The sequence below is a fragment of the Trachypithecus francoisi genome, unplaced genomic scaffold (genome assembly GCF_009764315.1).
Source record: "Trachypithecus francoisi isolate TF-2019V2 unplaced genomic scaffold, Tfra_2.0 Lachesis_group2, whole genome shotgun sequence".
Lineage (NCBI taxonomy): Eukaryota > Metazoa > Chordata > Mammalia > Primates > Cercopithecidae > Trachypithecus > Trachypithecus francoisi.
Window position 1 is genome coordinate 118,508,453 of NW_022681465.1, and position 16,298 is coordinate 118,524,750.

Here is a 16,298-nt window from a genome sequence, read left to right on the forward strand (position 1 = left end):
CTCCTGCCTCAGTCTCCCAGGTAGCTGGGATTACAGGTGTGCATCACCATGCCCGACTAAGTTTTGTATTTTTAGTAGAGACTGGGTTTCGCCATATTGGCCAGGCTGGTCTTGAACTCCTGACCTCAGGTGATCTGCCCACCTCCCTCAACCTCCCAAAGTGCTAGGGCTACAGGCATGAGCCACTGAGCCCAGCCAATTTTATTTTTCATTATACAAGGAACATGATGAAGCCAGCGCCCACCCAAGCCCTCCCAGAACGTGATCACCAACTCACATTTCTCCATATGGACCTCTCTTGTCTTGTCTTCCTGCTTTCCCCCAGAGGGAAGTACCATCCTGACTTCTGGGTTTGTCATTTCCTTCCTTTTGAATCACATATTTATAGTTTTTCATATACATATTTATGCCTTAACAATATGTTGTTTAGTTTTTCTTGTTATAAAAAGTGTGTTCCAGAAATCCCAGACTTGCTTTTTCTCTTTTAACGTATGTTTCTAAAATGTATCCATGTTGCTGCATGTAGCTGTAGTGTATTGATTTTCACTGTTGTAAAATAACCATCTGTGTATATACCACAATGTATTTTCCCATTCTCCCATGGATAGGCATTTAGATTCCCCTAACGAGCTTCTGTTGGGTCTATACCTAGGACAGGAATTACTGGGTTTTAGGTTATGCAAAGTGTACTTTATAAAATGGAGCAAAATTGATTTCCAAATTGATTGTACCAATCCTTACTCTCACCAACAATGTATAGAGATCCCGCTGGACCGTCTGATCTACAGAATGTGGCATTGTCAAGTTTCTTCAATTTGGCAAGTCCAAGTAGCCTTGATGTGCATTTTCCTGTAACTAATGAGATGGAACATCTCTCCATATTTTATCAACCAAATGTATTTCCTCCTCTTTGAAATACTTTTTCCTGTCTTTTGCCCGTTGGTCTAGCGATTTGCTTTCTTTTTCTGATGATATTGACAATTGTGTCTTCTCTCCTCTTTTGTTCCTCAACTGTCTGGCTAGAAGTTTACTGATTTTGTTGATCTTTTCAAAGAACTATGTTTGCTTCTATTGATTTTTCTCTATTGCTTGTTTTCTGTTTATTTTTTTCTTTCATTTTATTCATTTCATTACTTCTGTATACTTTGTGCTTAATGTGCTTGTTGCTTTGTTTTGTTTTTGAGACAGAGTCTCTCTCTGTTGTCCAGGCTAGAATACAGTGACATGATCACAGCTCAGTGCAGCTTCAACCTCCTGGACTCAACTAATCCTCCCACCTCAGCTTCCTAAGTAGCTGGGACTACAGGTGTGTGCCACATGCCCAGCTTTTTTTTTTTTTTTTTTTTGGGTGGGGGTTAGAGACAGGGTTTCACCATGTTGCCCAGACTAGTCTCAAACTTCTTGGCTCAAGTGATCTGCCTGAGACAGTCTGCCAAAGTACTGGGATTGCAGGTGTGAGCCACCACACCAGCCTCCTGCTCTTCTTTTTCTCATTTCTTAAGATGAAACTCATGTCATGATTTGCAACTGCTACTCTTTTCTAATAATGCTAATGCTGTAAATTTCCCTCTAATTGCTGCGTTAGCTGTATCCACAAATTTTGATATGTTGTATTTTCCTTTTTTTTTTTTTTTTTTGAGACAGTGTTTCACTTTTGTTGCCTAGGCTGAAGTGCAATGGCGTGATCTCAGCTCAATGCAACCTCTGCCTCCCAGGTTCAAACGATTCTCCTGCCTCAGCCTCACGAGTAGCTGGGATGACAAGTATGCACCACCATGCCCGGCTAATTTTGTATTTTTGGTAGAGATGGGGTTTCTCCATGTTGGTCAGGCTGATCTCAAACTCCCAACCTCTGGTGATCCACCCACCTTGGCCTCCCAAAGTGCTGGGATTACAGGTGTGAGCCACCGTGCCTGGTCATATTTTCCTTTTTAATCAGCTCAAAATATTTTCTTTCTCTGGTGATTACTTCTTTGACCCCTGGGTTATCTAGAAATATGTTTAATTTTAAAATATTGAAGAATTTCCTAGATCTTTTTCTGTTATACATTTGTATTCTAATTCTTTTGTGGCCAGGGAACATACTTTATTTTTAAATATATTTTTACTTTTTATTTTGAACTAACTTTAGGCTTACAAAAAAGTTGCAAAATTTGTACAGAGAAGTTTTATACATTCCTCATTCAGCTTTCCTCAAGGCTAACATTTTATATAACTATAGTACAATTGTCAGAACCAAGAAACTAACATTGGCACAATACTTTTAAGTAAATACCACATTTTAATTTTGCCGTTTTTTTCATTAAATCATTTTTCCACCTCAGGATCTCAGTCCGGGGTCCCATGTTGCATCTAGTTGTTTTTTCTGAGCTCCCTGTAATCTTTAATAATTCCTCAGTCTTTCCTTATTTGTCATGACCTGGCTACTTTGAGAGATTATTGATTGGTTATTTTATCAAATGCCCTTTAATCTGGGTTTGTCTGATATTTTCTGATTGGAGGTTTTTGTCTTTTTGACAAGAACATACAGAAGTTGGATTCTACTTAGTGCATGATATTACAGAGTTTACAATGTTGACATGTCTTCATACTGATGATCTTAATCACTTAGTAAAGGTGGTTTCTGCATAGCTTTTATCATAAAGAGAATATATTTTTCTTTATAAATAATAAATGTCATGGGGGAAATAGTTTGAGGCTATGCAAATTTGTTTTTCCTACACTTTCACCATTAATCTTAGAACCCATCAGTGGATTTTTGTCTGTGACAATTACTACTGCAGTGTTTGTCTCATGGTGCTTTTCTACTTTCCTCTTACCTTCTAACATTTATTCATTAGAATTCTACTATATGAAAGAGCTGTGCCTTCTCCCCTACTATTTATTGAATCAAGTACTTATATCAATATGGACTCAATGAATATTGATTGTACAGGTTATAATCCACTACTTTCATTATTTCATTGCTCAGATTGCCTCAGCTTTGGACATCAGGAGCTCTTCAGTTTGGCTCCTGTTGTTCTTTCAACAAGACTACATCTTTTAAATTTTTTGCCAACAAAAGATGTTCCAGGCTTATCTTATTTTTTCTCTGTCTTTGTCCTGGAATCACTTATCCACTTATCCAAATAACCCTGGCTCCTTTTATTGGAGAATGATGTTTAGAAACCAAGATCTGGGTGATAGTTGTGCTCATTACTGCTGGGGTGTTAATGCTTCTAGGCCCTCTAGTGGACCAAGCTACTAACACACTTGTACACACCACACGCACACACACACACATGCACACTTTCTTTCTCTTCTATCCATGCCTTAAGAACCCTGTCTTTATACTGATATTTCAGATTAAAATTGAACACCATAGGATTTTTTAAATAATTTCTTTCTCCAGCAGCAAGAAATCTGGTTCTTTTTATAATCTTATACATTTATGTTTTCATAACCATTTATTCTCTAATTTATTTGAACAAAAATTTGCAAAGTATTTGTGTATATGTTTAAAATCTGTATTTGATTCCATGTTTATCTTTCTCCTTGTCATTCACATTTTGTATATTTGTGCTTTCTTCTTTTTATCCTTGATTAAATTAGATGGTATTTTGTCCATTTTATTGATTTGTTTTAAACCAAGATTTTGATTTATTAATTAGGTCTTTATTGTCTTCCTCATTAATCTCTGCTTTTATCATTGTTATTTCCATTCTTTTGCTTTCTTTTGGTTTGCTTTGTTTTTGTTGTTGTTCTAGTTTTTTGAGTGACCAAGTTAATTAACTGAATTTTGTTTTTCATGTTTATTGAGTAAAGTATTAAGGTAATGAGTTTTTCTCTGATCACTGTTTTAAATGCATCCCATAGATTCTGAAATGGATTGTTTTCATGTCATTAATTTTAAAAAAATTCTGTTATTTCAGTTTGTATTTCCCTTTTACCTAGGAGTTGTTTGATAGGCTTTATAATTTCCAGGTAGAAGGACCTGTATGTTTTTTGATATTATTAAGATTTCATTGTGACCAGAGAGTATTGTTTGTATAATAATGTTTATTTCTAATGAAAGTTACTGATGTTTTCTTCATGATCCTTTTTTGTGAATGTGCTGTGGGCATTTAAGACTTCTCTGTTGTCAGGATATAGACTTCAATCTATGTCTATAAGATCTATCTTATTACGTTCAGATTTTCTCTCCCTCCCTGCCCCATCATCTGTCTTGTAGTGAAAATTATTATTAGTGGTGTGTTAAAGATTATTTGTGTGTTTCTATCTTCTTGTATCTCTTGAGTTCTTGCTTCACGGAGATGGTTGCAGTGTCATATATTTGGTGCATAAATATTAATAAGTTAAATTTTTATTCTAGATTGTGGCTTTTAGCATTAAGAAGTATCCTTCTTTGTCATGTTTAATGCTCTTTGGCTTGAATTCTATCTTGCCTGATATCAGGATCACTTTCCCCGCTTATTTGATTTTTTTTCCACTTGTCATGTATACTTTATTTTTAGCCTTTCTGAATCCCTTTAATTTAGATTTTTCTCTTTTATATAGCACATAGTTAATTTTGTTTTGTGAGCCAACTTCTGAATCTTTTTTTTAAAGGTGAGCTAAGCCCATTCACATTTATTGTTATAACTGAAAGGTTTGATCTCAACTATATCATAATATTTATGATAATGCATATTTTGTTAATTTGCTGTTTTTCTTAAAGGATAGTCTTTATATGGTTTAAATCCACTTGAATTTTTGACACTTGTTTTATGGGCCAGCATATGGTTTGTCTTGTTTTTTTTTGTAACTGGTTTATAAGAGCTCTTTATATATAAGGATATAGATCCTATGTCAAATGTGTTGCAAATCCTCCCTGTTTGTTTCTTTCTTTATTTTTACAGCATTTCTCCTTGCAGAACAGGGCTAACTCATAGGCAGTGATGCCAGAGTTGGCCCTTTCTGTTTTTAGCGGATGTAAAGAGTAATTGTCTGTTACTTTTGTAACACAGTTACAAAAATTGACAGTTAAGGAAAAGCAACATATTAAAAAGAGTGAATATTTCTCTGTTATTCACATAGACTACTTAAATCTATTCTACCTGTGTCTGTATTCATTTAGATCCTCATAATTTCCTTCCTGGATTATTAGGCAACTCAGTTAATGATTTGTTACTAAAAGTCCTTGTTTGTAGACTATACGCTACCTTCAAGACTTTTTTCTTAAAATTATTTCGTTTTGTGATTTATAAATCACATAACACATTTATAAATACGATTTACAAATTTCCTGACTCTACACAGTAGATAGATATCAATTATTCAAATAACAAAATGTGGTTGGTGCTCAGCTCTTGTACCGACAAATGTTAATAAATTTTCATGATCCAGTTGATGTATTTGAGTGGTGATCAAGTATCATGTGTGATATAGTCACTTTGTGTTACAAAATGATTTATCCAGACAGGATGATCAAATACCCTGTGCATCTCCTAAAAGTTATAAGGGAAGTGGGAATAATTAACATCAACAGCACCTCTCGTCACTCTCCTCCCAACCCCAGCTTGTCACACTCCTGTCACACTGAACTCGAAGCTCTTTAATTACCCCAGGCTCTGTCAAACCTCCCTGCTTCAACCCTTTACAAAACCCTTTCCTCAACCCAATCCCTTGCCTTAGCTAGCAAATTCCAACTCATTCATCAAGAGCCTGCTCAGCTGTCATTTCTCAGTGATGGTGGGTGGAACGTGGGGTCCTCTAAGGTGTGCAAGTGTTAACTGTCTGGGAGGAGTAGCACCGCTGCACCCTCCATTCCAGAACAGCTCCTTCCCATCTTTAGGATTCTTCATCCTACAAGTCACGCCAGCCAAGAAGCCTTCCCTGGACCCTTGAAGTCTCAGTCAGGAGTCTCCTCTTGTGTTCTGGATCGTCCTTTATTTTCATTTGTATTCTCCTGTAGGGTCATTGCCTGTCTCCCAGGCAACTTCCACCATTAGAAAGGGGGCTTTCTGGAGCAGGAACCATGTCTTTCTTGTTCACTCCTGGGTCTCTAGATCTTAGCATAGTGCCTGATGCGGAAGGCAGAAGAAAGATTCCTTGAAAGATAAATTCAGGACTGTACTACATGTAGGCATTTCATATTAATCAAGGTGATTGTTTAAGCCTCAGATCCTATATCTACAAATGGAGAAAGGGTTATGGTGAGAATTACATAAAACCACATTTGCAAAATGCTTACCAGTGAGCTCAGCACTTAGTGCTCAATAAATGTTAACAATGACCATCATTACTCAGGAATTACCAACGAGCCCCCTTCTGTTGCAAAGTCCTTCTCTGAAATGTAGTTTGAGAAAGTAACTAAAAAGACTATAAGCATAAAACTAAGGTTCTTTGAGAAAATAACCTTAATATTCCAGAAAAGTTAGTATTCCAGTAATGTTCTAGACACCTTGCTTTGAAGAAACACTAAAACGTATACTTGAAAAAATACGATCACGAGTGGTCTTGGCAGAGTTCCAAAGCAAATGTGGAAATTGAAGAATTCGAAGCACTATTATCACTCTGAAAAAGCAGCTGGCTTCTCAAATATGAACCCAGCACTTAGTGGAAGTAAAGCTCATTTGTGTGAGTGACAAGTGCAAAGAGCATATCACCCCATGCTAAAACCTTCCAGTGTCTTCACATCACACTTAGAAAAAGCCCAGCTCTTCACCGCAGGCCTCTAAACCTTGGTGATATGGCCTCTGCCAGCTTCTCTGAACTCATCAACATTTCTGTCACAAGTTCCTTCTAATGCATCTCACTCCCCCTGACCCCAGGGCCTTTGCATTTGTTGCCTAGAGTGCTCCTCCTTCAGGTCTTTGCACAGCTGCTCCTTAGCATTTTGGTCTTACCTCCAATGTCTCTCCTTCTCCTTCTCCTTCTCCTCTTTCTTTCTTTCTTTTTTTTTTTTTTTGATGGAATCTTGTTCTGTTGCCCAGGCTGGAGTGTAGTGGCATGATCTTGGCTCTCTACAACCTTCGGCTCCTGGGTTCAAGCGATTCTCCTGTCTCAACCTCCTGAGTAGCTGAGATTACACGTGTGCGTCACCATGCTCGGCTAATTTTTGTAGTTTTACTAGAGATGAGATTGCACCATGTTGGCCAGGCTGGTCTCAAACTCCCGACCCAGGTGATCCACCTCCTCGGTCTCCCAAAGTGCTGGGATTACAGGCATGAGCCACCGGGCCTGGCCCAGTGTCACCTCTTCAAGGGAACCTCCTGCCTGCCCTAAGTACAATCCTTCCAAACCTGCCTCTGTCCCTTTGGCACTTGTCACATCTAAAATAAAGCTATTATCTAAATATTTGTTTGTTGTCTGTCTCCCTGTGAGGAAGTAGACATCGTCTATCTTGTTTTCCATGTCTGTACCTAGAACAACGCTTGCCATATAGTTGGTGCTCAGTAAATACTTGGTAACAGGTGCTGTGTCTGGCTGTGTGGACAGTCTCAGGTGAATTTTTCCCCAAGGCACTTGGTCATCAGACTGAATCCTGCCCTGATCAGATTACACCCAGCTCATTGAAGCTATGAAAATCCCCAAGCAGTAATAGCAATGGTCAATGAATATCTGCTTGTTTGTGTACTTCGTCTTATTCTGGAAAGGATCTGTGGTACAGCAGTGCGCGTGAGTTAAAGAAACACCATAAGCAGACATTCAGGACCAGAAAAAGGGCCATTTGCCAATGTGGAAGAAAGTGAAAGGTATTCGGGACATGAAGTCTGAAGAGCCACAATGACTGCAATTTTACTGTAAACTTGTTCCTGAGTTTCTTGGCAGGTATTTCTATAACTCTCTATTGTCCACAAAGACAAACCATTCCCTTTTTCCAAGAGAATCACAGAGTTCTTCTTTGTCACCTGGGGCAGGTAACAAACCCACTGCAGGATGAAGTGGATGATGCCTTTACACCATATCCCTTCCATCCACTCAGCAACTGGTTCCATAAGATTGTTTCCTACAAAGCTTGGAAACGTGGCAGGACACCAAAGCGCACTGATGCCATGAATCACGGCCGCTGACTCCGCTCCAATAGCTACTTGCACAGCTTTTTCACCTTATGGGGATCATTTCTCCTCTCTGAGTCGTAGCTTTCTCATCTGAGGGGATTCATGGTATTTTTTCCTGAATCATATCGACACATCACAGAAGGACAAAAGAAACATTATTATTATCTTTATCACGCAGACCGTGCTTGGAGGGCGAGCAGCTGGAGGAGTATTCTTCCGTGCAGTTTGTCCAAGACATGGGCAAACTTTTGATGAACCCACAGGAGACCTGCCTTCTGCTGGCTAATTTACTGGAACGCTGTTGGGGAACAGGGACCACAGGAAGACAAGGCTTGATTTCCCAGGACGAGCGGGTGAGGGAGGTCTCCCCTGGACTTGGAGAAGAAAGGGTAATTATGTTTCATCTTCTCTTAGGGCGAATTGGGGCTGCGGACCAGCCCACCTGGGGGCTGAGGGCCTCGGCAGCTCCAAGGCCAACTGTCATTTTCCCAGGTGCGAGGGTATCTTGAGCAAGTGCTCCCGGGAAACTGTCACTCACTCTCTGCCTGGCCCTGTAAAGGATCCCAGAAGGAAGAACCAGGGAAGGGACAGAGCAAGGCAGAGCTGGCTTTTTGTCTGGCTGCTGATGGCCCCCCTTCACTTAACCCAGGTCGGCAGAGGGCCTCGGCAGCCGCTTGAAGGTCTGCATCTGGCTGTCTAGATGTCTGGGGTAGAGTCCCCATCCCACCAGGTGGGGGCCCTGTCACTGGCCAGAGCCTGCTGGAGTCGTGGATTACAGGGCAGCAGGAGACGTGCAAAGAAGCACACATCTATTGAGCAGCCACTATGTACCATTTTCCATGGCCCATGCACTTTCTTCCCATTTCCCAGAGCACCCACGAAGCTGGAACTCTCTGACAGATAAGAACATGGAGACTTAGAGAAGGGAAGTGACTTGTTCGGTCCAACAGCCAGCAAGCAGTGGAGCTGGGATTTGAACTCAACTTATAGATACCAAAAAGCTGTGTGGTTTTGTGGCAAGGGCTGAGAAAGGGGGAGTAATAGGAGGTGGAGAAGGAGGAGCCAGGCAGGTAAATGAAAAAGGAAATGGGTTCCTTATCTGTGAAATGGAGCTAGGCGAGCATCTGATTCCAGAGGTTGTGAGGATTCTACAGAAATGCATGGTTGAGACTCTCAGCCCAGCGACCTCCACGGCCCTTGCCTCTCTGTCAGCCCACCCTCTGGCTTCCAGGGTCTTCCCTAGGGGTTCTACTTTCTTGCTTCCCATCTAGAAGCACCCCCTCCTTCCCCAGGTGTCACCTCCCTCTCCCCTTCCCCCACCCCTAGCCCAGACCCTGGACTAATGCATTGCAGCTTGAGCCTATAGCCGGCCTGCTGGCTCCTCTGCCCTGCTCATTCCCCGCCCAGCTCAGCCGTCACTTCCAATCACTCCAGTACAAAACATTCTGCCAGATGCAGCCTGCCAACACGGTCTTGCCTGGCTCTTGGACACCAGCACCTGGTTGCGTGCTCAGACCTGTGGGGGTGGATGCATCGCAGACTCCAAGGTCAATGGCTCACCAAACCCTCTCCCTCCATGACCCTGGGGCTTTTGAAAAGCACCAACCTGTGCACTGTACCTTTCCTGACCACCATTCCTCCTCTCCCGGTCACAAGGGAAAGCCACAGTGGACACTAGCCACCACATGTCCCTCAGGGTATCACTGTTTCTTTATGGGGAAGGAACTGCCATTTCTTGAGTATCTCTGTGCACCAGGTCCTCTATGGACATTTCCTCATAACACCTAGGGTAAGAAGATACTTTTTTTTGGAGATAAAGTCTTGCTCTGTCACCCAGGTGGGAGTACAGTGGTGCAATCTCAGCTCACTGCAACCTCCACCTCCCGAGTTCAAGCAATTCTCCTGCCTCAGCCTCCCAAGAGGCTGGGACAACAGGTATCCACCACCACGCCTGGCTAATTTTGTATTTTTAGTAGAGACAGGGTTTCAATACGTTGGCCAGGCTGGTCTCGAACTCCTGAACTCAAATGATCCACCCACCTGAGTCTCCCAAATTGTTGGGATTACGGGCATGAGCCACCACATCCAGCCAAAAGGTACTCTTATCTCCCAGGTTACAAATGGGAAGACTGAGGCACAGAGAGGGCATGTGTCTCTTCAAGGACACATAGCATCCCTCCTCTCTTGCTCTCACTCTGTATCTATCTATCCACCCACCATAAGCATCTTCCATGGCCAGGCACTGCATGGATGATGCACTGGGTTGAATTGTGTCCCCTCAAAAGAGTCCTAACTCCTGATACTTGTGACTGTGGCCTCATTTGGAAAGAGAGTCTCTGCAGATATAATCAAACTAAGATGAGGTCATATGAGATCAGGGTGGGCCCTAATGCAGTGACTGCAGCCTTCTTAAGAAGAAGGAACTTTGGACACAGACAAACATAGAGAGAAGAAGCCATATGTATGCAGAGGCGGGAACTGGAGTGATGCAGCTACAAGCCAAGGAATGCCAAGGACTGCCAGCAGCTGCCAGAGGCTAGGAGAGCAAGGAAGAATTCTTCTGCAGGGCCTTTGGAGGGAACCCTGCTGAGACCTTGATTTTGAACTTCTGACCTCTGGACCTGTTGTTTTAAGTTGTCTCTTTGTGGTAATTTATAATGGCAGCCCCAGGAACCTAATACAGATGATATTTAATCCTTGCTACAACGTTGTGAAATGGGAACAATTATTTTTTACTTAACAAATGAGAAAACTGAGGTTGGAAAGGGGGGATTTGTGGCTGAAGGTCCCATAGCCAGCTGAGAGCAGGTCCACAATTTAAACCCAGGTCCAGCAAACCCCAAAACCTGCACCCCTTACCAGTAATGGATCCTTGAACCTGGATGCACTCCATAATTACCCAGTGAGTTAGCTAAGATGCTGATTCCAGGGCTTTGTCTCTGAAGACGCCCATGCCATTTGTCCGGACTGGGGCCCTGAACTCTGCATTTTAACAGCACCCCTGGAGGTTTTGAAACAGCTGTTAGGGAAATGTTTCTTACCACACTCCTGTCACCCTAAGAAGTGTGTCTGCTGGAGTCCGGAAGTCAGGTCACTTGACAGTTTGTCACAAAGAGGGAGAGGTGGGGGTAGGTGGAGAGGTGAGTCGGAGGCAGCAGTGGGAGGCTGGGGCCAAGTGAGGAGGACACACCCTCCATACCTGCCCAGGGAAGCTCAGCGCACCTGTTCCACATCTCAGAGAACTCACATCCAACCACCCCAGCCCTGCCCTTACCCCATCTTGGGAGCTCAAGCCCTGGGACTTTTGTCTCCCTGGGCCTCCTAGAGCCCCTGAATATGAGATGAGGAAATTGCTCATGGGGCCTCTCATCCAGCCACCCCACCCCACTCCCACCCACCACCGCCACTTTATGGCTCAGAGAACTGAGGCCCTCAGAGGGAAAGGGTCTTGTCCAGAACCTCTCCGACCAACCCCTGACAAAGCTTTGCTCCAGATCCTTTTCTCCTGACTTCCAGAACATACCGTGTGAAGCCAACAGAAAGCAGCCATGCACAGAAGTCAGGCCAAAAGGCAGCAGACAATAAGCCTCAGGAGGGGTGGGCAGATAAGGGGAGGGACAAGGGGAGGGCTCGCACAAGCTAAGCATGTCGTGTGCAGCACTGCTAAAGCCGCATGTCATCGTCGCACTTTATTATATGATGATCCTGTGTGTCCACTTGACAGATGCAGAAACAAAGCCTTAAGGGGTGTAAAGCCAGCTGCCCAGGCTATGATCACCAGCTCACAATGCCTGAGCTAGGAGGCACACCCAGCCCTGCTTGCCTCTGAAGCCCCACGCCCTTCCCCTTGCTGCCCGGCGACAGCTCCTCCAGCCCCTCAGCCCTGTTCCCAGGCCACACCCTCCCACACAGGAATCCTGCTTGCAAATCAAGTGTGAGTAACCCTGGCGAGAGGCACAGGCCTCAGAGCGATTCGTTTACAACAAGTGCTCAGCTGGGCTGCACAGAGAGCCATCCAGCGGGTGTTGGCAGCAGCAGCCCTCTGCCCCCCACCACCAATATTTCAAAGGAAAGATTGAAGCCACATGTTTGAAGGCCATAAGCTGATTGCTAGAAGGACGTTCCATATAAACAGCATGAGGCAGGGCCTGTCACTTGGACTCACCTTTGGTTCCCAACCCTGGCTCCAGCTCTTAGAGCCAGCTTGCGCCAACTCCACCCCCTCTTCAAACTCTAGACCCAGAACCCGGAGGGTCCCGAGCCCAGGCTCACTGGGAAAGGGTTAGAGCAGAAGGCAGCAGGTGCAAGGGCAGAGAAGAGACAGGTTCTCATGGGAATGAGGGTGGGTGCAAGGGAAGAGAGAAAGGAGGTGTAGTTCAGGCCGGGCCGGCGGAGCTCAGGGAAGGGCCGTGCTCTAAGCAGCCTGCACCTTCCTCCCTCCCGCTGGGTGCGGAGTGTGGGGTGTTGCCTCCATTCACCGCTTTATCCCAGGCAAACTTTCTTCCCTCTATGGCTGTCAGTGTCCTCTTCTGAGACAGGGGGGCTCTGGTGGTGGGGGTCTCTCCCAGCTGCAAGTTCTTCAGGTCTTGGAGACCCAGCCAGCTGCCCCAGGCAGGGGCTGAGCCTGGAAAACAGCCCCCTCAGAGACACAGGTGGGGCCCGGAGAGGAGGTGGTGGGGCTGGGGGCTGGGGGTGCAGTGCGGGGATGGAGACCGCTGGGCCACACGGGCTGAGGGCTTAGGGTTACCAGAGCCAGGGCAGCACACGTGTGTTTCAAATTTTCTTTCAAGTCTTCTCGAGGCCGGCTTGCTCTCATCCCTCCCCCAGCCCCCTGGCTCAGTTTGGATGTAATCAGTTTGGATGGAGCACAGCAGACACGCTGTGGGGGAGGGGTGTGTGGGGAGCTGTCGGGGCTGGGAATCATTTTAGGATTTTGTTACCTGCCAGCAGCTTGCAGGCCCATCTGAGGCAGGGGACATGAAGTCCTGGACACTGGCTGTGCCCAGACTGGCCCAAGTGCTGGTCAGTGGCCTGTTGATGGGGATCTGAGGGGGTGAGGAACCAGCGCTGGAGCTGCATATAGAAGGCACTGGAATCGGACAGCCTGAGCTCTGGTCCTGGCTCTGGCCCTTGCAGGCTGAGCAGCCTTGGCTGTGTCATTCCACTTTTCTTAGCCTCAGTGGCCGCATCTGTGAAACGGGGCCTAAATGTCTGTCATTGCTCTAAAAGTTAAATAAAATAAGCCTTCAGAAAGCTTAGTGCGGATGGGTGATCTGGCGGGGACTCCTTTGACCTCTGGAGAAATAGGAGGAGTGGAGGGAGCAGGGTCACTTGCATAGAGACTGGAGGCTGCAAAGTCAGCCCTTGGACTGCTGAGGCCATTAGCACAGCATAAGTGAGGCCTAAATAGCAAGTCACATTTCCTGCATGGGTCCCAGTCTGCAGCTATCTGTGAGGGGTGACAAAGAGTCTTTGCTTGGATAGGCTTTAGTCAGTCTCCAGAACCTTCTCCTAACCCCATGTGGGCACTTCCTTGTGAAATCCAATTTTAGCACCTTGACATATGATCACCCTCATATCTGATCAGGTTCCTCATTCTCTACCATGCCCCAGGGGATATCTGGTCACCCTGACCTGCCTCCAGCAAGAATCCCTTTCACCCCTGATGTTTCCTCTTGGCCATTTTCCATCCCCTGACCCCCTCCCTGTTCCTCGGCTATAAACTCCCACCTGTCTGGGCTGTATTCGGAGTTGAGCCCAGTTCTGTACTGAGATTTCTATTCCCCTATTGTGATAGTCTGAATGAGATCTGTCTGCACTGCTTTACTGCCCAGCTCTGGTTTTCTCTGACAGAGGGCAGTAGGCATCTGTGTGAGTGAGGCAAGAGCCACCACCCTGCTCCCAAAGCCGAGTCCACACTGGACCTGTCCCCTCCTGACCACCCATCACTCGGCATCTGCTCAGAGGCATCTTGGCTACTTGCATTGACCTCTGACACCACCTGCATTTGAGGTGTGGGGGCTTAATCATTCTCTTTGTCCCTCCATCTGGAGCTGCCACTCTAGATAACTCTAGGTCCCAGGCCACCCATTCTCAGCCTTTGTAAGCTCACAGGGTTCCTGGAGAACCAGACGAAAATGATTCTCCCTGTCCCTGGGAAAATGCATTTCCACCCAACATGCTGCCACAGGCCTCTTGGAGTTCCTAAATTAAGAAGATCCCTGCTTGGGGTTTTAAACTCCATTCACCACAACTGCCAGAGAAAACCAGCCCTCAGGCTGAGAATCCTTGCTCTGAAGCTTGCTCAAGGGGAGATGGAAGGCTCCTGCGGCCCCATGGTTGGACCCTGGCAAAGCGGGCTCAGGAACAAGCAAAGCGCCCATAAAGGGCGAGCACCACCTGGACCTTCCCCAGGGCTGCCCATGTAGAAGGCCTTTCCCTCCCCAGACCTCAGAGGACACCGTCGATTCTGCTCTTCTGAACCAGAGGATGTGCTGGTTCCTGTCCACCCTCCCTCTACAGGTGGGGAAACCAAGGCTCAGGGTCAGCCCCGGTCATGGGGGCTTTTTCCAGCTCACGCACAGGTTTTAAGTTTTAGAGTCTGAGGCCCAGGGCACCCAGTGGACCTAGAGCAGGTGCTCTGGCCGACGGAGGGTCAGCCAGCTGGGCCATGGAGAGGTAGGGGAGTCCGCGTTCCCTCCCCGACCCCCGGCTTTTGTTAGCAAGTGATGGAAACTGGCAACTGGGAGAGCAAAGAGGTTCCCGGCTTTCCAGATCGTAGCTAGGAGAACAGATGGCCAATTCATCCCACCAAACTTGGCACCTCCAACAAAAGAAACAATGTGTATTTGGCTCCCTAATCTTTTCCTCAGGTTCCCAGGCAGGTGACTGGAAAGTCTGATGACAAGAAAGCGTCGACTCACCTCTCTCAGGACGCAAACCACAAGCCAGGCCTGGCTATTGTTCCACTGCCCCCTCCACCCCATCCTGCTCTCCACTGTCTGCTCTCCTCCCTCCTCCTTCCCTTTCCGGGAGCTGCCCAGGCCTGTCTGCAGCAGCTCAGGGTCTCCCCCAGAGCCAGTCTCTGGTGAAGGTGGGCTGGTGCATAGGCACAGGGAGGTGCCCATTCTCTAAGCATCATACCCCTTCTCTCCTTCCACCCTCACAACAGCCCTGTGGGGATAGATACTGTTTTTATCCCACTGTGCAGATGAGAAAATTGAGGGATTCACCAGTAGGCTGGATAGGCTTTCTGCACACGGCAGAGCTAAGAGTGTCCCCTGGGGCCAGGGCACACCTGACCACTTACCAGATCTCAGAGAGGTGGCATGGCCTAGGGTGTAGACCTGGGCCCACTCCTCACCAGGCTCTGCTCCACTAGGGGGCTTTGGTGAGCTGGGGAGGGGAACACTCCCATTGAGAAGTCTGAAGGTGTGACCAAGGTTTCCTGCAGCGCCATGAACTTGGGAAGGAAGGGGGCTGCTTTGTAAGCCCTGGAGATACATAACTACAGCCGTCCATTATTGAGCACCTACTGCATGCTTGGCACTTGATAGGTGCTCCATGTGGGCTTCCCTTAATGGACTCTGTTTTGTATGTGCTGTGACCCTAGTTGTACTGATGAAAAATTGGAGACACAGAAAAGTGATCGTTTGTGAAAGTCACATGACCAGTTAAGGGCCTAAGCTGGACTCTTTCCACTGCCTCAGCTGTTTCCCTCTGCCCTCCACCCCCAGCCCCAGGGAGGGTGTTAATGAGGCCTGCACAGGGGAGAGGCAGGGGTGAGGAGCTGTGCCCGCAGGTGCTAGCAGGTCTTCCTGCAGTGGCCAGCCCAGGGCCTGGCGCCACTCTGCCCCTGCCCGTCTGCTCTCCCCAGCATGTGATGGTGGTTGATATCCCTTGGGGTGGGGTGGGGACCCCTGCATGAGCCTGGGCCCTGCCACGTCGCCACCCTGGAGACCCAGAGTCTGTCTCCGAAGAACTGCAGTCCTTCCCATTCTGGGATCCCTGGGTGGGGTAGGTGGGGCTTGGGGAGTTCCCAGGACTGGCTGGAAGGACTGGGAAGCTCCTCAAGGGCCCCAGTGGGTTGAGGGGGAAGCGTGAGCTGCAAGACCTCAGAGGCCTGGTATTCTATTGTCTTTTTCTGTCTTTGTGCCCAGCTGGTCCTTTCACTCTTTTCCTCTCTGTCTCCCGGTGGCTCGGGGTCATAGTTTGTGATATGTTGGCTAAAGTCATAATGGGAAGCCAAGACATCCCATTTTAGCCCCACTTATGCTG